The 24,449-nt window shown below is 48.1% G+C and overlaps 1 protein-coding gene and 1 long non-coding RNA gene across 6 annotated transcripts in view; one reads left to right on the top strand and one right to left on the bottom strand.

Moving 5' to 3' along the window:
• ABTB3 (ankyrin repeat and BTB domain containing 3) overlaps positions 1-24,449 on the top strand; it is a 310,072-nt gene that overhangs the window by 104,154 nt on the left and 181,469 nt on the right. The gene's annotated exons all lie outside the window — the stretch shown is intronic.
• LOC144323836 (uncharacterized) lies at positions 15,208-19,986 on the bottom strand. Its single transcript, XR_013389177.1, has 3 exons — positions 19,749-19,986; positions 16,813-18,960; positions 15,208-16,606 (listed from the first exon to the last, which is right to left on the bottom strand). It is a non-coding gene; the product is annotated as an uncharacterized LOC144323836 (long non-coding RNA).

Raw genomic sequence — 24,449 nt, 5'->3', positions numbered from 1 at the left:
TAAGAGCACCCATTTCCTTGCTCAGCTTTCTAGATTGACAGTCCTCACCTGTGTATGTTCATGACTTGGGCTCCTTCTCTCCAATATTTGTCTTCCTCCCATCTATCCATCCATCCCTCCATCCTTTCCTCAATGTATTGGCTACAACTTCCAGAATAATGTTGACAAGTAATGGTGGTCAGTCACTTTTTCTTGTGCTAGAATTTGTCATATCATATTATAAAGTACAAAATTGATTATTAGTTGGAGATACATTGCCCACAATGTAAGAAAATCTCCTATGCTCTTGGTTTTTTAAAATCTTAGAGCAAATTATGATATATCTTTTGTCATCTATAGAGAAAATTATTTGTTGTTCTCCTAGGATCAAGCAGTGCAACTGAACTATATTCTTTCCCTAATATGGGACCATATTTTATTATTAGAATAAACTCTTCTTGGTCAAGACTTATTGTTAAAATTTTTAGGACATACCACTGCATATGGTTTTAAGTTTGTTAACTTTATAAAATAAATGGAGAAGCTTCCTGGCCCTCCATTCTCAGAAACACTCACCATAAACATGTGAACATGTACCTGCTTGTGCTTCTGCTAGATATTTCTAGTAAGTGAGTCAGGACCTGTATGACCTGGGTGAGTGGAAGGTGGGGGCTATGGTTCATGTGCTGAAAAAATGACTCACTCGATGTGATTTCTATTCTTGTTAAACAACGACAAGTGGGAGGAGAATGCTCATTCCGACTCATAAGCAGGCTTGGCTTGGTTACCTCTGCACTCCTGAGCATTCTGGCACATAGTAGGCACTTAAAAAAAGTCAACCCAAGAACTACATTGTGACACCTTTTTTAAAAAAAAGATTTTATTTATTTATTAGAGAGACAGAGGGAGAGAGCATGTGTAAGCAGGGGGAGGGGCAGAGGGAGAGAGATAATCTCAAGCAGAGTCTCCGCTGAGCATCGAGCTCAATGCAGGGCTCGATTTCACGACTCTGAGATCATGACCTGAGCCAAAGCCAAGCAAGAGTCAGACATTGAACCAAGCCACCCAGGTGTCCCTGTGATGCTTTTCTTTTTCTGAACAGGTATGTAAGTCAGGTCCATGTAGCCAGAGACAGGTGAGATTGGATTAAATCCCTCCACCCGCTTCTTCCTCCTTGTATAGCTCCATGGTACTGAGAGGGTGGGAGAAAGCCCTACAGGTCAAAGGTCACTCTGAGGCTGAGGAAGCTACTGGGGATTAGGAGAGAGGGAAAGAGCCTTTTTTGCTTGTGAGCAAAGGGTAAAGTGTGTGAGGGAAGTGGGCTGTGTGCTGACTTCGTGTCTAAGACCCTTAGGTACATTTTTACCTCTTGGAGTCATCATAAACCTGCAGAGCCCTCAGTGAGCAGGCCCCTCAACTCCTATAGAGACAGTAACCACCCCCCTTATGCTAGGAGGGCCCCAGCACCCCATAAGTCTTCACAGATAACCTACTGTGTGTTTAAAGCAGGTTTCTGGTGTGCTGGAAGTAGCGGCGTACCCTCTTCTCATTTGGGGGTCCCAGTGCCCAGCCCTGTGGCCGGGACAGAGGTGTGCACTGCGGGATGCTGAGAGATGAATGGATGGGAGGCTCCTCTATCCAGGCACGGGGCCGTGGACACCAGTGCAAGTAGGGCCCAAGAGGACTGTGTTTCCGAGTGTGTGCTGCTGGGGGTCCTCCCGTGGCCGAATCCCTGGAGGTGGGGCAGTTGTTGAAATGCATGTTTATGATGTCTGTCCAGGTTTCTGGCTTGGAGTCTCTGCAGGAGGAGCCTGGGAATTTGCATTGATAACAAGTCTCCCCCCAGCCCTGGAGGTTCTGATGCCTTCTTTAATTTGAAGCCCTCCCTGTAGGTGATGATTCTTAATGAGATTATGTTATGAAAAGCTTCCTGTTTGCAGCCCTTGTGTGGACAAGCACACCGATTTGCCCGCCTCTTCTTCGCAGCAGAGCAGGGTTAACAATGCAAGACAAGAAGAGCAATGGAGGTTTGTTGAAGGTGGCGCTAATGGATTTATCCAAATCACAAAGATGAGTTATAATTAGAATCTGTAATTACCCAAACAGCTGTTGGGGAAATAGTAGAACAGGACACAGGCTGCCCGGGGAGGCCCTACAGGCCTGCTGGGAAGGCAGTGCCGGAGACATTGAAAGGAGCAGCCCCCATGTGATGCAGCCACATGTCCAGTTTGCCAAGTGCCTACTGGGTGCCACTCTGGGTACATGGTATCTGTTCTCACCTCTGAGTGCTCCCAACAGCCTCACGGAGGGTAGGTTTCTAACCTAACCTTGTCTTCAGTGGAGTCCCCCAGGAGCCAACTCTGAGCAAGAGTTTGAGTGCCTGAAACGTACACGGGAGATGAAGGTAGAGGAGTGGAGGTGCGAGTCATGAAGGGAAGAGAACCAGATGAGGGGTGTGTTAGCAAGCCAGCTACCAGTGGGTGGACTGCAGCTCTTTTCCAGCCAGCATAGAACACATGTCTCAGGATTACCCTACTTGTGGGGCAAGGCAGCTGGGGTATTCATACACCAGCCTCCATCAGCCTCAGAGGCTCCATCCAAAAATACTTAAAGCAGACCCGGGATGCAGACAACTGTAATTCAATGTCCAAGGACCATTTCCGCATTATTTCTGCATTAGGAGTAAAGGCTATGGAAATGTGGAAGAGAGGACCGTTAATTCTGCTCAGGATGGGTAGCCCAGGAGATGCAAAGAGGCTCCTGAGTGAGCCCAGCACCATCCCCAGGTGGTCACCTTGTGCGCCATGAACACATCCGTGTAGCTCTAATTTGGGAGCACTTTCTCCTTAGCTGAAGTGTCTTTTTTGAAGCAGGGAACTTCAAGCATTTCAAATACAAACGAACCAAAGCCATACTTGCTGAATGTTAATTCTGAGCTCTCTTTCAGTTGTTGTTTGACATACACATGATCTAATGGAACAGAAATCAGTGTGCCCTGCCCATTTCTCTGCTGCTTCCACTCCACACTTGTGTGTGCATATTCCAGGACTCTGACTTTCATCCACATGTTCTGAGAGAAGCCAGTGTGTTTCCACAGGGTTAGGGACGCCATATTCAGGAGGAAACTTTGTTAACATTACCTTCCCCCCATGATCACTGTCTGTGGATTCAGGGTTTTTATATCTTTGGTGATACTTAACACATTTTGAAATAATCTTCCTTATTCAATCATGGACCTTTATCATCTGCCTCCCACACTCAGAAACAAAAGAACCACAAGGACAGAGCTCTCTTCTGCCTCGTTTGGCATCTGTGTCCTTGGCGCAGGGCCTGGTGCAATTTTAGTATATGTGCTGCCAAAGCGAGCACATGGGCCTAGTGCATAGTAGGTGCTCAATAAATATTTGTCAAGCGAAAAAAAATATTTGTCGAGTGAGCAAATAACAAATGTGAGGGGGTCATTATTTTTTCCTGCGTGTTTGTAGAGCTTGCTTCCTGGGTGGAAGCATTTGGGCTGTTTCCAACCTTCCCTTGTTTTATATGGTGCCCTCTGTACAAGGTACTTAGTTTTCCCTTCATGATTTCCTCAGGATATAATTCCTGAAGTGGAAACATGGGGCCAGAGGGCAGAGCCCTGTGCCATCCAAGACAACTTCCTGCTCTGAGGGAAATGTCCTGTGTCTGCACTGTCCAGCATGACAGCCATAATCATGTGAGACTATCAGGTACTTAAAGTGTGGCTAGTGTGACTGAGAAGTTGAATTTTAACTTTTTAAATTAATAGTTAATTTAAATTTAAGTAGCCACATGTGGCTAGTGGGTGTCATGTTGGACTATGCAGGTATAGACTGTTTTAAGTTCTCTCTCTCTATTTCCAGGGCATCCTCCTCAGAATGCAACCAACCTACTGTGCCAACAGCACAGTGCCCATGTACCCAGGTCCCCACATCTGCCCACATGGGGTCTCCAGGATTTTCCCTCAGCCATGGTGGAAGGAATGGGAACAGGGGGACAGTTCACTGACTCATTTCTTCATTCAGAAAATGCCCCTGAATGCTCTCCGAGGTGTCAGATGTGGTGCTCAGAGAAGACAGTTCAGAAGAGGTGCTCAACCTCTTCCATCAGGCAGCTTATCGATGAGTAGCCATATTCCTTTCAGGAATGATGTGACAGATGTTAAGAAGCCTAATCAAAGGTGATGGGAGTGCTAAGGAGGAAGGGATGGGCTGGCCTTGGGGCTCTGAGCATGGCCTGCAGTTAGCTCTGGAGCTGTGTTTTCTACACCACTAATGTGATCACATGGTCTGAACAAGGATCTGGGGCCACTTCTGGCCGAGACAGGTGTTCAGGAGTATGGTCGCCATATTGGAATTTCTGGAACCTGTAAGGGTGTGAGGGCTTTCCATGGCCACATGTGCAAGCCTGTGATGGACTCAGAGCATGCGGCAGCCTTGTCCTACCTACCACAGTCTTCTAGAGGCAACAAGCAGTCAAAGCTTAAGGGAATTTGGGCCTAGTGGGCAGAGACTGCAGATGTTGAGCTTGTCTCTGTCCATTTTTCTGCCAGCACATAGTGGGAAATCTAGCTCTGCTTATTTAGCACACAGCTGGGCTCCTGGCACATAATAGTTGTTTTAGAAATCTTTGCAGAATGATTGCAAGTATAAGTCAGTGAATGAATGATAGGCTATGTGACCCTGGACAGCCCTGGGCCTTCATGGAGATCTGTGGTATTTGGTACTTTGGGGGTCCTGGTCCCTTTTGAGAGTCTGATAAAAACTGATACTCCTGCCCTCCTGCCCCCAATGCCAAATGTCTGCATGCCCAGTCACACAGAATTTTGTGTATGATTTCAGGGATAGAAAGCCATCCTTGAGCATCTAGGGGTCCGTGGATCCTTCCTGAGAAAATTTGGGCTCCAAGCAGTCCAGCAACCTTCGGTAGCATGTTCTGATGACATGTATTGGTTTCCTTTGGCAGCCGTAACACATTCCCGCCAACTGAGTGTCTTAAAACTATTGTTTTAAAACTATTTCTATTGAAATTTGTTCCTTGACACTTCTGGAGGCCAGGAGTTCAAAATCAAGGTGTTGGCAGGAAGTTATGGAAGTTCTGGGGGAAAATCAGTTCTTTGCTTCTTCCGGCTTCTGGTGGCTGGGGCATTTTTTTTCCCCTTGAGGCCACATGGTCCAGTTTGTGCCTCTGTGGTCCCAGTACCTCCTCCTCTTCTGTCTATCTCCAGTCTCCCCCCTGCTTTCCTCTTATCAGGACACTTATCATTGCATTTCAGGCCCACCTGGATAATCCAGGATGATTTCCCATCTCAAGATCCTAAATTTAATTGCATCCCAAATACGGTCATATTCACAGGTTCTGGGAATTAGGATGTGGATGTATCTTTTTTTTTTTCAGGGGAGGGGACACCATTCAGCTTACTACAGTGGGAACAGGGGCTTTTTTGCCTTTTCTTACCATCCTCCCAGCACTACCCCTAAACAGCCTTGACCTTGGTTGGAAGCTGCTCAGTTGGAACTGAAGCTCGTCTCTCCCGCGGATATACTTTATCGGGAAGGCCATGGAAAGGTGACCCAGAAACTCTGAGCTACTCTGAGCTTGGCTTTAAGGCACCAATTCTCTCTGGATTACAGTCACCGTGAACACCGTGCAATGTATTTTCTGGAAATGTGAAGGGGGCCTGGTGGTTCCACATGGCACCCCCTTTTCATGCATTGGCAGGTGTGGAGGGGACTGTCTGAAAGCCATCCTCCTGAGGACGGAGAGCCATCAAATCATGCCTTTCCAGGCTACAGAAATGAGTTTGCCTTAAAAATGTCTTATTCCAACTTTGTGGAATCTCTGACAGATTCTTTTAGGTGGGAGTGTGGTGTTGAACTCAAATGGAGCTCTGAAGACACACACGGAACCTGCCCTTTTCTTGCTTTCCTGCTTAGCCTGTCAGAAATTTGTGTGTTGCATCCTTGAGAGACACTAGGATATTCTTTACAGGCTTAGTGCTTTGTCCTCAGGAAATGCAAAATACCCATGCTTTCTGGAAACACATCTTCCAACAGATAAAAGGCATCAGCCCTCTGAGAATTCTCCCTTTCTCTCTCTCTTTCTCTTTTTTTTTTTTTTTTTAAATCAATAAACCACTATCATTGCCCCAACTCCCTCTTGAGTTCTCAGAGCTATTTCATTTAACAACCCCAGAGTTCTCACCAAAGATGAGACAAAACGACACATTAGCACCAGGTCCTTTGTAGTGATGATCTTGATGGAAAAATAAATGCTGGCATCAGGAGGCTACAGCTGCTTGCCTCCCAGAGGGCACTTGCTCCAGGTGAAATAACTTTGAATTCCAAACAATCACACCGCCTTTCAAAATATTCTTATTTAATATCTGTTTAGCTACAAAAAGCATTCCTGCTTGTGCCTTTATCAGGCAATTAGCAATGCTAACGTGTTTTGCAAACATAAGGCATCACCCATTTTATTTTATTCTTGTGGTTGTTAACAGCCATAGAAGTGTGGCTAACATTTGTCTCTTGAAGAACAAACTGTTTGTTGCTGGAACATAAAGACAGTCACCCACACACACAAAGTGCTAATAATTGCACGTCTTTAATGGTGCTGTAATTCGTAGATGATAGCACTTCAGATGTCTGCATTTTTTTTCCTTCTTCTAGGATTTAACCTTAGCCAGACATGCTTGGTTTAATAATAAGGTTGGCTGTCTCTGTTTGACATGAGCTGGGTTTGAACTTTAGCTCTGGGAATGTTTGGAATGTGTAAGGAAGCATTCAGACCAATTAGCCTCTCATTTCTCAGCTTGGGCCTCTGACTCCCAGAGGGGCATCTGTGGGTCTGAAATCTCACCTCTACCTGTCTGTCCGGTCGCCAGACGGGATGCTCGGGCTACACGTTCCTCTCTGGTGATCCCTCGTGGATGCCTGGGAGCCCATCAGTGGGCTGGGCTCCAGTGCACCTTGGGGACCATGCAGGTGGACCCTGCCTCTCCTGATCTGCTGTGTGGGCCCCCCACCTCTCCTGGACCAGCACAGAGGCCTTCCTCCCTGCCTCCCCCACCTCTGGCCCCCACCATTCATCCACACACAGCAAATGGAATGGGTTTTTAAAATGTCATCCTGCTGGTCTTATTTCCCTATCGTTTTACCCATCAGTGGCTTCCCGTTGGGCCTAGAATGAAATCTAAACACCTTCCTATGACTTGTTTGCCAGCATGATGTCTAGCTGGTATTCACTGAGGCTGCAAACCGGCCACCTGAAGTCTTGTCTGGGTCATGATCTGGGAATCCCTCCGCCCGCTCAGCTCCTCCTAATCCACCAGAAAGGGTTAGCACCTGGAGCATTTGGGCCCTTGAGCCCTCTGCCTCAGCACGCGGTCAGCATCCTTTCAGGCCCTGGAGGCCTGTTCAACATTTTGCCCGCTGCCCACTCATTAAGGTTCTTGGTCATCTGGCCTCAGCTTCCCCTTCTAGCTTGGCCTCCTCCATTCAGCCACACTGACCTCTTTAGGCTCCCAAACACCTTGAGCTCACTCATGCTTTCCAGAGTACTCCCCACGTTGTCCCCCCTGCCTGGGAGGTTCCCATCTCCGAACCCTTCTCATCCTTCCAGCCTGCGTGTGGCTGTTGCCTCTTCAGAGAGGCCTTCCTTACCATGCTTCCTAGTTAGACTCCCACCCTCCTTCTCTATCTCTGTGCCTTCGGTTTTTCCTTAGTGCAGATTAGCACAGTCTTGAGGACTTCGTCTGTTTGTCCGCATGGTATTATCAACTTCCCCATGAGAATGTCTGCTCCACATTTATGTGGATAAGGCCTGGATCCATGTTGTGATAATCACATTCGAACTTCCCAACTGCTTAACACGGTGCTGGGAACCTACGCTGTCACATGATAATTATTTCTCAGATGGAAGAGGGAAAGAAAGGGGGCCAGGGAAAGGGGAAAAAGAGACAGTGTGAGTGGAAGGGGTGGCCCCCACCAGTACAAAACCAATAAAGATGACAGCTACGTTGAGTGGATGCTTATACCATGCTGGACCCTGAACGAAGGGCATGCCATACATAGCCTCCTTTAAATTGCCACAATGACCTGTACATTAGCATTTCTCCCCTTTTATGGAAGAGGAGACTGAGGCTTTAAATTGGAAGCTGGGCACTGGAGGAGGAGACAGAACCAGCCCCTGCTCCTGTGGGGATGATGAGCCAGTGGTTCTCAAACTTCATGTTAAGATTTTTAGGTGCTTAAGAATCACCTGTGGTGTTTACTTAAAATGCAGAATTCCAACTTCACCCTAGAATTTCTGATTTCAGTAGGTCTGGAATGGGAGCCCTAGAATTAATTTTTTTAAACATCCTTGGTTTATACTCTTCTCTTATTCTTGAGGACAGTGAGGGGTCATCCTGTCATTGCATTCCCATGGTCTGGCATGGTTACATAGCTGGTGTTCAGTAAACATCAGCTAAATGCATGGATGAGTGAAGGAGTGAAGGTTTTCCATTTGGATCCTTGTTTTCCAATTAAGCTAGAAATTTCTTTCTTTTTTTTTTTTTTTTTCTTTTTTTTTAAGCTAGAAATTTCTAAAGTAATTTGGGTCCTGTTAGAATTTAATAGAATGTTCGCTCCAGTCACTTTCCTCCTTTCTGGGCTATAACCTAATTTGTGTTTGAAAAGTAGAGAAGACTATAGATTGAGCTTCATTTTTGCCCTTTGAAAGCCAAAGGTTTTTTTGGTATTGTTGGATGGCATATTGTGAACAACAGAGGATTGACTTTGAAGCCTTATTTGTTATTTTGCCAAATATCCTCATATCTACTAGCTTTTTGTCACCAGGCTCCAAAGTTTTAGGAAGTGGAGTAACCAGTAAAGAGGTCTATGAGGTTTTTTTGTTCTTTCTCCCATTTTTCCTCCCTTTCCTTTCCTCCCAGCTGGTGATGGTTCCAGTAGAGGCAGTAAGGGACTCCTGAAAAGCATAAAGCATGGAAATTCCTGTGAGATAATTGTGCTTCCCGGAGGCCCAGGAGGACTTTTAAGTAAAGAGCATGGAAGAGGTGGGGGCACTTGGCTTGCTTGCCACCCTCGAGTCTTCTCTTTGTTCATTTGGTATACACAGTTCCCAGTGCAGCCACGTTTCTGTGACAAATCCATAAAAGAGTGAGATGCATTTGGTCAGAAGGAGTTGGAAAAATAAGATGGCATGACTTGTTCTCTTGGGTTTCTCAAGAGCAAGGGAGAGACTTGGGGAGAAAAAGCAGCAGGTGGGACGGAGGGACTGGGGTGCCCCATACTGCCCATCAGGGAGAAACAGGCAGAGAAGGAAGCCAGAAACTAGAAGAGTCAACCAAGGAAGCATGTGGCTGGAAGGACAAGCCACTGACTCATTCACTCAGTAGTCATTTGCTAATTCAACAGCTATTGATCAACTCCCACATAGTTTTATTGATTGCCTTGGCCTCAGTGCCTAGAAAAGATTATAGCTACGAACACCACAAAGTCTCTGTACTCTTGGAGCTTATATTCTAGGGGACAAGACAGAAAATAGATGTATACGTAAATGCATAGATAAGTAATTGGGTAAATAAGTTAAGTAAAATGCAAAACTTGTTGGATGTTGATAAGTTGTATGGAGAAAAAGTCAGAACGGGTGAGGCAGAGAGTGGCTGGGACAGGGAAAGTGGCACCCAGGAAGGTCTCCTTGAGAAGCTCACATTTGAGCAAAATCGTTGGTGGGAATTGGGTTCTGGAGAAGCCAATTCTGAGACAGAGATTCTCGTGAAGAATGATCACAAATTTAGTGGCTCTAAAAAGAACACTAACTTAGGATTTTAGAGTTCCGGAGGTCAGAAGCCCTAAAATCAAGGTGGAGCTGTGTCCCTTCTGGAGACCTTTGGGGAGAATCTACTTCTTGGCCAGTTTCTAGAGACCACCTGTGTTCCTTGGCTTGCAGCCCCTTCCTCCCTCTTTCAGGCTGGTAGGGAAGCATCTTCAGATGTCTTCTGTTGTCCCATCTTCTTCTCTGCATTTGGCCCTCCTGCCTCCCTCTTATAAGGACCCATGTGATTACACCGAGCCACCCAGGCAATCCAGAATAATCATTCCATCCTGAACTAAGGTCCTTAATTTAAAATCGCATCTGCAGAGTCACTTTTGCCCCGTTAGATAGCATCTCCGTAGGTTCCAGCCCCATCTTTGGGGGTCATTATTCCACTTGCCATAGATGGGAAGGCATCCAGACTGGAGAAACTGCTTTAACAGAGGCAGGACGGATGTGGTGTCAGTACTATGTGACTGCTCAGGAAGAAGACTTAGAGCCTTTCTGGGTTCCCTCCTAGGTGAGAAGTGGTTTTTGGCTTTCTGGAGTTCCTAGATAGGAAGGCCTGGGAGCTGGTCTGGGTAGAAAGGTGGGCCAGGGACTGGTTCTAAAGCTACCATAGTCCATCCGGTCTGCTGTCTCTATTTGCATGGTGTGTTTATTTGTGGTGGCTTATGAAGGGAGGACAGTTTGGAGACAGGGGAAGGCCTTGTCCTGTATAGACTGGGAGGGGGGATGGGCACATCTTTGGTCAGGTTTTATAAATTATAGAGACTGGAAATCCAATGTGCACTAGAGCATGGATGCCAAATTCAAGAAAGGATACACCTCAAGGGGTACCTGGGTGGCTCAGTTGATTAAGTGATGGACTCATGATTTCAGCTCAGGTCATCATCTCATGGGTCATGAGATAGAGCCCTACATTGGGCTCCACACTCAGAGGAGAGTCTGCTTGAGGTTCTTTCTCTCCCTCTGCCCCTCCCCCTACTCATGGACACAGACTCACTCTCTCTCTCAAATAAATAAATAAATCTTAAAAAAAAAAATAGGACATCTCAAAAGACTGGGATCATTTGTTCCGCTGTGTCCCTCACCATTTGGGCAGGGAGGCAGGCCCAGGTGACCACATGGAGGTCAGAGAAGCTCCTCAGTCCTTCCTGGGGTTGAAAGAGCTTCAGCCCAGCTCCATCAGCCTCTGTGTCTGTCCCCAGAGTGACCAGTGATGTCAGTAAAGTCCTTAATCCCAGAGAAAAGAATTGCCTTCCAAATGCAGTGTCCAATAGACATGGGGGGCGGGGGGCAGGAAGAGGCTGGATTCAAATTCTGAAGATTTGTGCCCAGATCCCAACGGTCTCACTGCCATACCGTGTGGCCCTGGGGAAGTTTACTTAACCTCCTTGAGCCTCAATTTCCTCATCTAAAAAATGGAATTAATAAATACTACTCCAAGGGGGACTCCAGGGAAATTTGATGATCTAATGCTTTGAGAAGTACCTCCAAATAACAGCTTTATAATTTTTAAGAGTAGAGTTTTTAAAAGCATATTCTAATTCTTTGAAAGGTGGTCATCCACTCAGGATCTTATAGCTCTTCTCACTTTGCTCGTGTTTTCTAGAGCAGCATGTTCCAGAACATTCATGGTAACAGAATGTGTGGCCCCAGTCCTCTGCTCCCTGGCTGAGACAAGGCAGAGGCCCTTGGGTTGACATTTTATTTTATTTTATTTTATTTTATTTTATTTTATTTTATATCTTATTTTATTTTTTAAAGATTTTATATATTTATTCATGAGAGACACAGAGAGAGAGAGGCAGAGACACAGGCAGAGGGAGAAGCAGACTCCCTCTGGGGAGCCTGATGTGGGACTCGATCCCAGGACCCCAGGATCATGCTCTGAGCCAAAGGTGGATGCTCAATCACTGAGCCACCCAGGAGCCCAGGTTGACTTTTTAAATCTTCTCTCTGCCTCCCTAAGCCCTGCCTGGTTCTTCATGTTGGTGGTTACCTGAGAACCCAGGTCCTGCCAAACCTCCACCCCAAGCCAGTGACTGGGGGTAGGGGTAGTGAGAGAGTGAAATGGACCCCGGTCTGCACTCCAGGATGTTTTGGGCAGCTGGCCACATTTGAAATTTAAATAGCTGTAGCACTTCCCCAGACTGTATTAACTTTCACAATTACCATCAAGAAAGGTCAGCCCATGTATGGGTTTTGTCCCAATGAATTATGGAGCCTGCCCTGGTCTCTGCTGAGAGAGGGAGAGGCAACAGGCACAGCCTCTTCGTTAAGTCCTCCTGCAAGCTAAAATGCGAATTTGAACTTGCTTATTAAGGTCGAGAGAGAACTGGAGCCACATTCATGTAGGCCCAGTGATGGTGGCCAGGGCATGCCCCAGGGGCCCCACACTCCCCCAAGACTGGGGATGTTGTCCTCTCCCAAGTACTCATGAAAGAGCTGATAACCAAGCATGGGTGGAAGACTTCTCCATAACTGTTTGGGATTATTTTATTTTATTTTATTATTATTTATGTATTTGAGAAAGAGCATGAGCAGGGGGAGGGGCAGAGGGAGGGGGAGAAGTAGACTCCCCGCCGAGCGAGGAGCCCCACCCGAGGCTCGATCCCGGGGCCCTGAGGTCACGGCTGAGCCTTAGGCGGACACTGACTGAGCCACCGGGTGTCCGTCCGTAACTGTCTTAAATGCACTTCAGAGCAGCTCCGTAGAAGTAGGTCCTGCAGCCCCCGTTTTAGAGGTTAGAAGAACGAGGCCGGGGTGGAAGCAAGACTGACCTGAGTTGGAAACCATCTCCCAAACCAGGCTCTGCCTCCCCCCGCCCCAGGCGAGCTGTGTGACTCGCACTGAGCACCCGTCCTCTCGGCTTCGGGTTCTTCGCCTGCAAAAATGAGGACCGTTGTCTGACCTCAGGGGTTGCTGTGAGGACAAACGAGTGAAAGCGCGGCATTGGGGTGGGAATTCCGGGGATTGCCAGCTGTGTGGTCGGTCCCTTTGCCGGAGTCCCACCCTAGGGTTCCGCCTGGGCCTTTGCCGCTCGTTCCGTGCTCTGCCCCCAGGGGGCGCCATTCAGAGTCTGAGCTCTGATGCCACCGGGGTCACCTTAGGTGGCACCCAGAAGGAAGGGAGGACGGATTCGGGAGAAATTAGAGGGCGCGGAAACAAGGTAATTTCAACTTAGAGCAGAGCTCCAAACTGAGCCAGAGGCGAGGCCTGCAGAGCCCCCATCAGCCACGCCTGTGAACTGGGGCAGAGCCTGCATCTAGCTGTTCGTTGTGGTACCTCAGGACCACACGTTGGTTTCTTGAATGAATGCATGCATGAATGAATGAATGAGTCATGAAGAATCATGGAGAATCATGAAGAAGCCTGGTACTGAGAGGGAAGAGGCATGAAGAGGAATACAAGGAAGCCTTGGCTGGAGCCAGACAACCTGGAGCCACTCTTGGGCTGCCGCTTGCCAAGCGCGTGACCTTGGATGAGACATTCACGTGTCTGGGCCATTAGGTTTCCCACTTGTAAAACTGCAAGTGCCAGAGCCCTTAGAGCCAGCGTGTGAGGCTCCAGGAGGCCCAGGCCGCTGGGGAGGGGGAGGCTCTGCGGTCGGCTCTCTTCCTCCTGCGCGGGGCCTGTTTCAGAGCACCCCCAGGCCTGGTGTGCTTCGATAAAGTAGCTCACATGATACCTAAACAGCCCTCATCAGCATCCTCTCTCCAGGTGGCCTGTGGCACAAGTCACAAATGGACTTCCCAAAGTGTAGGCCCTGGGGAACCGCTCCTCTGCTTCTCACGGCACTGCCTGCACCTTCCTTACTGGCCCACGGGGCACTGAGCTTCTCGACGGAGGGGCCCCGCCTTCCTCGTCTTTGGAAGCCTTCCAAGCACCACCCCATGTTGGCCAGGGAGCTTAATAGCATCAACAGTCATATGCCATCTGCACAAGCCTTTGCCACATCACTTAATCTTTCAGCAGGATGTTTGTGCATCTGAAAATAAGGGTGATAAGATGGGAAGTTTAATTGAGATGGCGAGGTTAGCATCGTGCCTGGTATACAGCAGGTGCTTAATAAATGTCAGCGCTCTGCTTCCCTTAATAGTAAATCCCTTTGCTGTCCAAATGATTTGTGTATGGTTGCTGAAATTCTGAGTCATGAACAGCCCACGGAGATGGGTAGGAAGTGATTGGAAGCATTTCTTGGAGGTCACTTTTCTCTGGTCTATCTTATTCACTGATTTCTTGATTCTCTCTCTTCCCCTCCTTCCCATCCTCCTTCCCCCTTTCCTCCCTCCCCCTTCCCTCCCTCTCTTCCTCTTTCCCTCACTTCCTTCCTTCCTTCGTCCTCTTTCTTCTTTCTTTTCTTTTTCCTTCCCTTTCCTTTCCTTTCCTTTCCTTTCCTTTCCTTTCCTTTCCTTTCCTTTTTCTTTCTTTCTTTCTTTCTTTCTTTCTTTCTTTCTTTCTTTCTTTCTTTCTTTCTCTCTCTCTCTCTTTCTCTCTTTCTTTCTTCTTTCTTCTTTCTTTCCTTCACACTTCCATCTCTTCCCATAAGAAAGCAGAAGAAAATTTGAATTCCCCCACTGGGTTAAAGATACATATAACTTTAAAAAGAGAGAGAGAGAGAGAGAGCGTGTAAAATGATTCTGAAGAGTCTCAGATCAAGGAACTGGACATTAGAAATGAATGGTGCCCTTTTGCAAGGCAGATGGACTCCATGTAGCAGCTCCCAAGGTATCACACAACCACTGTGTACAGCACGTTTTGCTTTGATAGGTTTGAAAGAAGTGGCATTAAAGAGAGAAGAATATGGCACCATAGAGGATGGGTTTTCTTCCCTGTTCACAGCTTAATTTGGGATAAGGTTGGTGCACTTTGATACCTCTCTTGACCCTCTTCCTTGCAAAATGTGAGGTGGAAACCTCATTTCTATTTCAGCTAGAGGCTGAGACTCCAAAGGTGAGCCCGTTTACAGCACGTTGAAGGCAAGGTTGTCCGTGACACCCCGTCGCCCTCCCGCTGCTGTACGTGATTCTCAGCCCTTTGGAGGGTTGCATGAAATGGATGCATGAACTCCCTGGAGTTCAGAAATAACTATCTTCGCCTTGCCCCTTCTAATTCCACCTCTGCACAACCACCACAACGCACTGTCAAAAACAGATCGTGTCTTATTTCAAGTTCTCCAGGGGTTTCCCACTGGCCCCAAAGTCTGGGCCCCTTAGTATGGCTGATGAGGCTTTCAGGTCTGCTGCTTCCCTAGCTGTCCTATCCTGCTTCCCTACTCTCCATGGCCTCTCTGCTGTCCACCCTCTCTGTTTAAATCCCATTTGCTCCTCGAGACTGCTTGACAATCAACATATTGGATAATAATAATAATGACACGATGACAATAGCCAACAGGTATTGAGTGTTTACTGCATGTCAGGCACAGAGCTAAGCACTTCATATATACTTACACTTGTGGAGTGTCCACGGCCAAACTGGAAGTCAAATGGGAATAGTCAAACCATTATTAACTCTCGTTTTCCCCATTTTGATAAAGATGTGCCTCTTTTGTGCTCCAGCATCCCTGGTATAGACTGGATCGTAACTGTTGCTTTACTTCTCTACCTCCTGCATGGAGCTATGGGCTCATTCATCCATTCACTCATTCATTCATTTTGCAAGAAAGTAGTGAGCACCGATTCTGTGTCAGGCACTGTGTTTGGTACTAGGATTAAGAGTGACTCACAGAGATGAAAAGATCTCTGCCTTCATGGAGCTTATAGTCTCCAGGAATGGGTCATGGAAGAGAGATTCTTAAAAATTTATAAAGTTGTATCAACAAAATAATCACCGGTCATGATAAGAGATTATTGGAAAAAACCAAGATGGGATACGGGGTAATGAGGCGGGGCTGAAATACCTTTAGACAGAGTGGCAGGGAAGACTTCTTGGACTGTGATGTTTCTATTAACTAAAGGAGAGAAAGGGACAGCAGGGTCCAGGACCACAGAAAGTGGTCCAGATCTGGGGAACAGCATGTGCAAAGGCCCCAAGGCAGGAAAGGGATTGCTGCACTCAGGGAACTGAAAGGAGGCCCTGTTGGCTTGGTAATCATGAGCAAGGGGAAGCAGCATATGGTGACATTGGGAGACTGGGGCTTGAGCCAAGGTTAGGAGCAGGAATGTTATACTAAGGGCAATAGGAAATGATTGGAGGGCTTTGAACAAGGGAGTGATACAATTTATTTACATGTTAATTTTTCTAGAAGAAGAAAGTGAATGGAAAGGGGCAGGAATGAATGTGATAAGACCAGATGAGGGCTGTTGGAGCCCCCAGGTGAGCGAGCTTGGTGGTCTGGAGCAAGGAATACCAGTGAGGATAGAAAGACATGCACAGATGGGAGCTAAGCTTTGAAGGTGAAACCCAGAGGACTTGCTGTTATTCTGCATGCAGGGGTGAGGTGCCTGGAGGAATCACAATGAATTCTGGATTTCCAGCTGAAGAGATTGAGAGGATGATGACACTGTTGACTGAGGGGCAGACATGCAGGGGCAGGCGAAAGGGAGCTGGATGAAAGGAAGGCAAGAGCGCGGCCGGGGTGTGCCGAGTTCCTAGAGGTTGTGTTTGTCTCCTTTGCTGTATGTATCCCCAGCACGTAGCTTGGGCTTGGCACATAGTAGGTGCTCCTAAATGCTTGTTGAATCAGTACATACCCAGGTCTACCTGACCAAAGTCTACTGGGCTGCAGCTTGACACCTGCTGTTGCAGATCTGATTGGGGATGCCCAGAGGACCCGCACTTGAACAGCCTGCAAGCAGGAAAGTCTAAGTGATTTTCAGGCCATGGTGCAAAATGAAAATGTGGGGCCCGAAAAAAAAAGAGAAAAAGAAAAAGAAAATGCAGGGCCTATGGCTAGAAAGTATTAAGACATTCAAGTCAGTGGCAGCAGAGCATCAACCCAGCATGCGAGGCTGTGGGACAGGAGCCAGCTCTGCTTCTAGGTAGGACACCTACCTCTTGAAGGCAAACATGAGTCTACCCAGGGTTTCTGAGATAAAGTCTGAAGAACTTTCTTTAGAGGTATCAGGAGCCCAGATGTGCAGGGAGCCCAGTATGGACGGACTGTGTGCAGCTGCACATCTCGGGGAGCAGTCCAGCTGTGAGTCTCTCCTGGGCATGTGTCCTTCCGTCTCTTGGGGCAGGCCTGGTCCAGCGGGCAGGAGCCACATCGGAGGTGGGAAGGCAGGCCCTCATGTGGCAGTTGTCCTTCCTGGGGCAGGACGAAGCAGCAGCCCTTGACCTTCAAAGCCCCCATGCTGGGGGAGGGGATGCGTTTTCATCCTTTCCCTTTCTCCCCCCTTTTCTCTAATATTTGTTTTTTAAAAAAGATTTCATGTTTATTTTGAGAGAGCACGAGCAAGCATGAACAGAGGGTAGGGGTAGAGGGAGAGGGAGAAGCAGGCTCCCCGCTGAGTAGGGAGCCCAATGCAGGACTCGATCCCAGGACCCAGGGATCACAATCTGAACTGAAGGCAGGCACTTACCTGACTGAGCCACCCAGGCACCCCTCCTCTAATATTTGTTAATATTAAACTATTTCTCTGTTAAATTACATTACTTTGATTTATAACAAATAATAATAATAAGTGGATGCTAATTATTCTGCTCTTGACAGCTAGATGGTTCTTCTGGTCTCCACTATGGTTTCTGATGCATCCTCAGAATCAGCTATAGGTCGGGGGGAGTCTGTCCCATTTTCTGGGCTGGGCTGTTACAGGTGTAGGAGTCAGCTGGGCTCTCCTCCACAGCCCATCACCCTGAAGCAGGCTAGTCAAGTTCATTCACAGGGCTGTGCTAGGCCCCCATAGAGGGAGGAGAATTTAACCAGAGATCTCTAGGTCTAGGCTCAGAACCAGAGCACCATCGCATCCATTGCATTCTTTAGCCAAATGGAGTCACCAGGTCCAGCACAGAGTCAGCGTGGTAGATACCAGAGAGTATGGATCAGAGAGGCATGAGAAATGGGAGACACAGTGCACAATAAATGTTTTGTAAGTAAATGAATATGCCCTAAACATATGCCAGGGACCATTCTAAGCCTTTTTCATTGCTATAGACTGAATGTTTATACCCCCTGCAAAATTTGTTTAGCCTCATCCCTTAAGCAGTGGTGTTTGGAGGCAGGACCTTTAAGAGGTCATTGTGTCATGAGGGTGGAGTCCTCATGAATGGGATTTGTGCCCTTATAAAAGAAACCCCAGAGAGTTCCCTTGCTCCTTCTGCCATGTGAGGTTATAGTAAAAGGTCAACATCCTGTGAACCTGGAAGCAGGCTCTCACCAGACACTGAATGTGCCAATGCCTTGATCTTGAATCTCCCAGCCTCCAGAACTGTAAGATCTCAATTTCTCTTGTTCATAAGCCCCCCAGTATATAGTAGTTTGTTATAGCGGCCCAAGTAGACTAAGATATCAGTATTAACACATTGAATTCTGACAACAGCCCCCTGAAATAGTTACTGAGTTTTAACCCCATTTTATACGTGAAGAGACTAAAGCACAGGGTGGTTATGTAACTTACTCAAGTTCACACAGGTGGGGAGGGGGTGGAGACTGGATTTGAACTTGAGCAGTTTGGCTCTTGGTAACCATGTATATGGCCACTGAGGTAGGCCTACTGCCTCTCATTAATCCTGGGCACCCTTAATGTTGTTCACAGCTGCGTCTGTTGGCTGGGAATAATTGCTTGACAAGCTCATTTTTGATGACAGTGGTTGTTTTAAATTGGAGGGCGTGGAACTTTGAGATATGGCACTCACGGCTCATTTAAATACAAATAGTTTCAAAGGCTATCCCAAATGTTGCTGCCTGGCGGCAGAGCCAGCTTGCCCAAAGATAGACTCCCAAGTTTATGAACTGTCACCATGGCAATTTCGGAGACATTGGTTATGCCCAAAGATTTCCTGATACTTCTTATTCATGATGGTGCTGGCGGGTCCCAGGCATGCTGATCTATGGCTTTTAATCAACTAATGGATGGGATCTCTGGGCACAGATTCACAGTGTTCAATCTGGTTAGAGCAGAAAGGATTCTGGGAGCTCGGAGCTGTCCCAGCTCCCAGCCGAGGAGCAGAGTCTTTCTGGGCAGACAGCGAGAACATGGCCTGAAGCGTAAAAAAAAAAAAAGCTGCAATGTCGCCCTCAGCCCTGGAGGCATGACCTCAGCCACCCGTTGGGTGCCAGGCCTCCTGCCCTATTTCCACCCCCACCCCATCCCCAGCTCCTTCCCACTTGGCCCAATGGGCTGGGGGAACCGCTGGCTCGGGGCCCGATCCCTGAGAGGCAGACAGTGCGTTGCAACCCTGGCTTTGGCAAGAGGAAGAAATAGATTTGAGTCCCTGCCCTGTCCATTTGACCGTGGGCAGCTTGCTTGACCTTGCCAGGCCTCTGTGTCTTCTACTGTAAAATGGGAATATTAAGGTTGCAAAGGTCTTTAAATGGGCAATGCATTTAACTTCGTGCAAGGCTGGGTTCGAGAAGGCGGGGAGGCGGGGACTGCTCACTCCTGCTCTCTTTGTTCTCTTGCTACCTCCAGACTCCCACTTCCTGCCAGGCTGTATGAAAAGGGAAGCCCTGTGTTCCGAGCCCTTGCCATGTGCCTGACACCATCAGGGGTGTTTTATGCAGGCTCTGTTGTTTTATTGTCTCACCCCTCTTTGGGGTGAAGCGTTTTTTTGGTTTTTTGGAGCGTTTTTCTTTTTTTTTTTTTAATTTTTGACAGATGAAGAGAAGCAATAAGGTCAGAGAAATTGAGTGACTTGCCTAGGATCCCTCTCAGCAAGCAGGGGCAGAGCTGGGATTGGAGCCCAGTTGGTGCTAAGACCAAGATCCACACCGTTCAGGCAGTTGGGAGTGGGATTGGACCTAGAGCACCAGCCCTAAGGATACTTGCCGAATGGGTCAGCATGGAGCTGGTGGGATGGGTCTGCTTCTGAAAGTCCTTAAGGTAGAAACTTGGCAAGATCAGGCCAGCTGGGGACAGAGCCAGAACCTGAACCCCAGATGTCTGAGGGAGCCTCCATGGCCAGGCAAAGGTGAGGGAAAGCCAACAGGTGACCCACTTCATCTAGACACGTCCCACCCTCCCCACGAGCTTATCTGCTGCCTCCCTTGAATAGGGCCATGGAACATGGAACCATCCTTTGTCAGGACATAAGGCACATTCTCTTTATCTGCGCCCTCCCCCCCGCCCCGCAGGCCTACTGTGTGCCAGGCATTGGGAGAGATGTGGGTAGCTTGGTGGGTGCCTTGAAATTCCTAAGGCCCCTGAGGACAGGGGGCATGTCTCCTTCACTTCATTGTCTCCTGTAGAACTTTGCAGTGTTCTTTCCCAAATTATAATAAAAATGCAATAATAATGATAGCCGGTATGTGCACAAAAGGTGGGCAGCATATCGACATTTCACATTCACTCAGTTGACCTCCTCACGACCCTGCGGCATAGGTCCTCTTGTGATCCCCATTTGACAGATGAGGAGACTGAAGCCCAGAGACATTTAGGTAATATGTCCAAGGTCCCACAGCAGGCAGTGAGGAGTTAGATTTGATTCTAGAGAATCTGAATCCAGAGTCTCACATTACCATGCTGAATCTTGTAGGATATTCACTCATTCACATATCGACTTATTTAACAAATACTTATTGAGGTGTGGGTAATATGACAGACAGTAGGGCTACAACAGTGAGCAAAACAGATGAAAATCTCTGCCCTCCTGGACCTTCTGATGTAGAGCGATAGGCTATAGACAAAAATAAAAACTAAAATACATAAGACGTTGGAGAAGAATGCAAAGAGGGAGCTAGGGAGTGCTGGGGGTTGGATTTCAAGAAGGCTGGTCGGAGACAACCTCCAGGATGGGTGGTTTGGAGCCTTGAAGCAAGTGAGGAAGCACCCATGTGCCCGTCTAGGGGAAGAATGTTCTGGGCAGAGGGAACAGCAGGTGCGGCAGACCCAAGGCGGGTGGGAGCACAGAGGCCGGTTATTAGACTCTAGCTTAGAGACGTTTATGAAACAGGCTGGGCTCTGGGGCGCCTCCCTGGGGCCCAGCCCTGTTTGCTGGGGGTCCAGGGAGGCGGCCGGCCCTCCGAGCGCCCCCTGCAGGCGCGCTGAGCTCATGCCTCCCGAGCCCTAGACACCCTCCGCAGATGGCAGAGCTGCACTGCGGTAAAGACAGAATTAGCACAGGGGAGCCTGCAGCAGGATCCTGAGGAGAGCCTCTGCGGGGAACTGCAGGAAGGGGGACCACCAGACTCCCGCTCCTCTTGATTTTTTTCGTTTGGGGGGAAAACAAGCCGGCTCCCTCCCCCCGGCCAGGACCCTGCTACTATGTTCTGGGACACTCCCTTACTCCCTTTTACTTTCTGCAGAAGTAGTTTCTCCCCAGGCCCCAAATGGGTTTCCAAGCCACCTGTTTTCTATTGCAAACTCACCAGCCTTGTGTCTTCCCCGGTAAGAAAATGGAGAGATAGAAGGAGCCTTGGATTTGGGGGAGAAGGCCTGGGATCTAGGCCCCACTCTCCACTTAGCAGCTGTGTAACCTTAGGCAAGTGGCCTAACCTCTCTGAGCTGTTGCCTCATTGGAAGCTGAGGAAGCCCAAGCTCCCTCCGCGGTCATCATGAGATCACACTGGTTTGTTCAAATGGTTTGAACACTCCACGTTCTCCCACGGAGGGGCCACACGGGGGAACCGTGCTACCTTGGGGGATTGAGGGCTATGTGAGGCATCCAGAGAGGGTCCCAGTGTGGGGAGGTACTAGATGATTTAATCCCTTGCCCCCTGTACTGGGTTAGGTACTATCCCCACCCAAAATTCATGTCCACTTGGAACCTCAGAAAGTGACCTTAGGGGCTTTGCAGATATAATTCGTTAAGATGCAGCTGTACTGGACCAGGGTGGACCCCTCATCCGGTATGACCTGTGGCCTTATAAAAAGAAAAGAGGACACTCAGAAAACAGACACAGGCCACGTGAAGACAGACACACATGAGGGATACAGTGTAAGTCATGGAGCTCTAAGGCTGCTGAGAGCCACCAGAAGCTGGGTGAGGCCTGGGACCCATTCTCTCTCTGAGCCTCCAGGAGGAATAACCTGGCTGATACCTTGATTTCAGCTTTGTAGCCTCCAGGCTAGGAGAGAATAGATGCTGTTATCTTAAGCCACTGAGTTTGTGGGAGTTTGTCACAGCGGCCCTGAAAGATGAATCCCCACCTCTACCCTTGGTTTCAAATCCTTGACTCTTAGGGCTTCCTAATAATCAACTTTCTACTTTCTATTTGCCCAGAAAAAGAAAGACAGCTTTGAGGGTAGGGAAGTCGGGGAGGGGAAGGACACCAAAACTCAAACCTCGGAGATTTCACAGCAGACCTGAAGCCTCCAGAGATAGAAAAGAAACCGGGCCTGGGGCCGAGAACCTTGAGCGGAGAAGCTCTGAGCATAATCAAGTGTTCCCCTCCTGGCATGATTCCAGTCAGCTAGACTTAATGTTGCTAATGAATAAATAAGAAGAGCCGACCGGAGCCAGAGGTTTCTCTGGTGAGTTCCATCTGATTTTGCATCATGGGTTGGGGCAAAGAAGAGGGTGTCCCAAGAGAAGATGGTCTGAGACTAAGAGGAGTCCAAGCCCTTTCTGTTGGTTGTTTCCTTTTGGAGGTCCCTGGGGGGAGAATTGCAAGCCTTCAATCAGCTGCAGTTTAGAAATCCCTTCAGTAGAGGACTGGGTGGGGCTTTGAAAACCCTGGGAATCTTTGTAAATGTTGCACTTTTTTTTTGCAGAAAAATCAAAGCCATATTTTCATTCATGCCTTTGAAAGAAGTGAGATTTTAGTATTAGTTTAATATTCAATGAATAAAACTATCTTGAGTGGATTCTGAGGCCCTCCTGTGATTTCTCTTAGAGCAGTTTTTGAGAGTGGAGAAACCCTCTGAGCAGGTGTTTTGGGAGAAGCAAAAGCTTCCCGGGAACCAAGGGGTGGGAACTTGAAAGGCAGGCAACCCAGAGTTTTATGGCCCTTCTGGGGGCCTGGCATGGTGCCAGACTGCATGAGCACTTGGGAATAATGAGAACGTCGTGGTGATGGTGGTGGTAGTCATGGTCATGGCTGTGGTCACTGATGATGGTGGCGATGGTAACCTTTCATGAGCACTGGCTATGGTGCTGAGTACTTTGCATACATAATTTCATTTTATCCTTGTAAGCTTCCCATGAAGTAGGCTCTATAATTAGCCCCATTTTATGCACATGATGACTGAGGCACAGAAGAGTTAAAAAAAAAAAAAAAAAAAAAAACCTTGCCCAGAATCACACTGCCAGGAAGCAACAGATTTAGGATTTGCACTAATGCAGGCTGACTCCAAAGCCTATACCTAAGCCACATAAACTCGGTATGAGATAAGGACCTGCAATAACAATGATAAGAACAGCAATAACAGATGTGATCTGTTAAGCTGCCACTTTGCACCAGGCATGTGCTGGGTGCTTCATAAACATTCCCATTTAATCTCTTCAACAACCCCACAAGGGGCTTACCCTCATTTTGCAGATAAAGAGCTTGCCCTAATGCTGTGTTAAAGGGCCTCAACCAGCCTCTCTTTCAGTTTTTGCTTCTAGAGGATGCCATTCTTGCCTGGGATCAGAAGAGACAGGGATTCTGGTCCCTATTGTCACTCTGGGGGACTCTGCCCCATTTCTGGCCCTCCGCTGTTCTGGCTAAAAATAAGGGGGAGACCAGCTCCTTATCGGAGTCAGCCCGGGGAGGGAAGCACAGGCTTGAGGGGCTGGTGGAGCCATGTTTGGGGGCAGCTGCAGCCTCACCTTGCATCTTACCTGGTGTGGGACCCACAGCCTTCTAAGTCAGGCTTGTGAGAACTCTGGCCAGGTGTAGGTTAGCTACAGGGTGAAGGCTGCAAAGGAGTTTGAAACCTATGAAGTGTGTGTGTATGTGTGTGCGTGTGCGTGTGCGCATGTGTGCATGTGCACGTGCACACATGCGCACGCATGCACTGCATATTGCAGTGGCCAGAGAAGGCCCCCCTAAGGAGGTGGAGACATTTGGGCAGAGACCTGAGCCATCTGGTTATCTGAGGAAGAGGACACCACGTAGAGGGAACAGCAGGTGCCAAGATCCTGGGGTCTGAGTAGGTTTATCTATTTGAGGAGTAGCAAGGAGATATGTGTATTTAGAGTGGTGATCCTCATCCCGGGGCCATTTTAGCTGCCCAGGGAACATTTGGCAATATCTGGAAATGTTTTTAGATGACAACTGGGTGGGGGAGGGTGATGCTACTAAATATCCTACATGCACAGGACAGTCCCCTCCCCCACCACACATACCAAAGATCATCTCTCTCCCTCTCTCTTTTTTTATTTATTTATGAGAGACACGCAGAAAGAGGTAGATACACAAGCAGAGGGAGAAGCAGGCTCCCTGTGGGGAGTTCCATGCAGGACCTGATCCTGGGACCCTGGGATCACAACCTGAGCCGAAGGCAGACGCTCAACCACTGAGCCACCCAGACGCCCCCCAAAGATGATCTCTAATCCTAAGTATCAATAATGCTTAGATTGAGAAACTCTGGTCTAGAGTGATGGGG

This window comes from Canis aureus, chromosome 11, assembly GCF_053574225.1.
Source record: "Canis aureus isolate CA01 chromosome 11, VMU_Caureus_v.1.0, whole genome shotgun sequence".
In the NCBI taxonomy this organism is placed as follows: domain Eukaryota; kingdom Metazoa; phylum Chordata; class Mammalia; order Carnivora; family Canidae; genus Canis; species Canis aureus.
The sequence above is the reverse complement of the archived record's forward strand: the minus strand, read 5'-3'. Positions and strand labels throughout refer to the sequence as shown.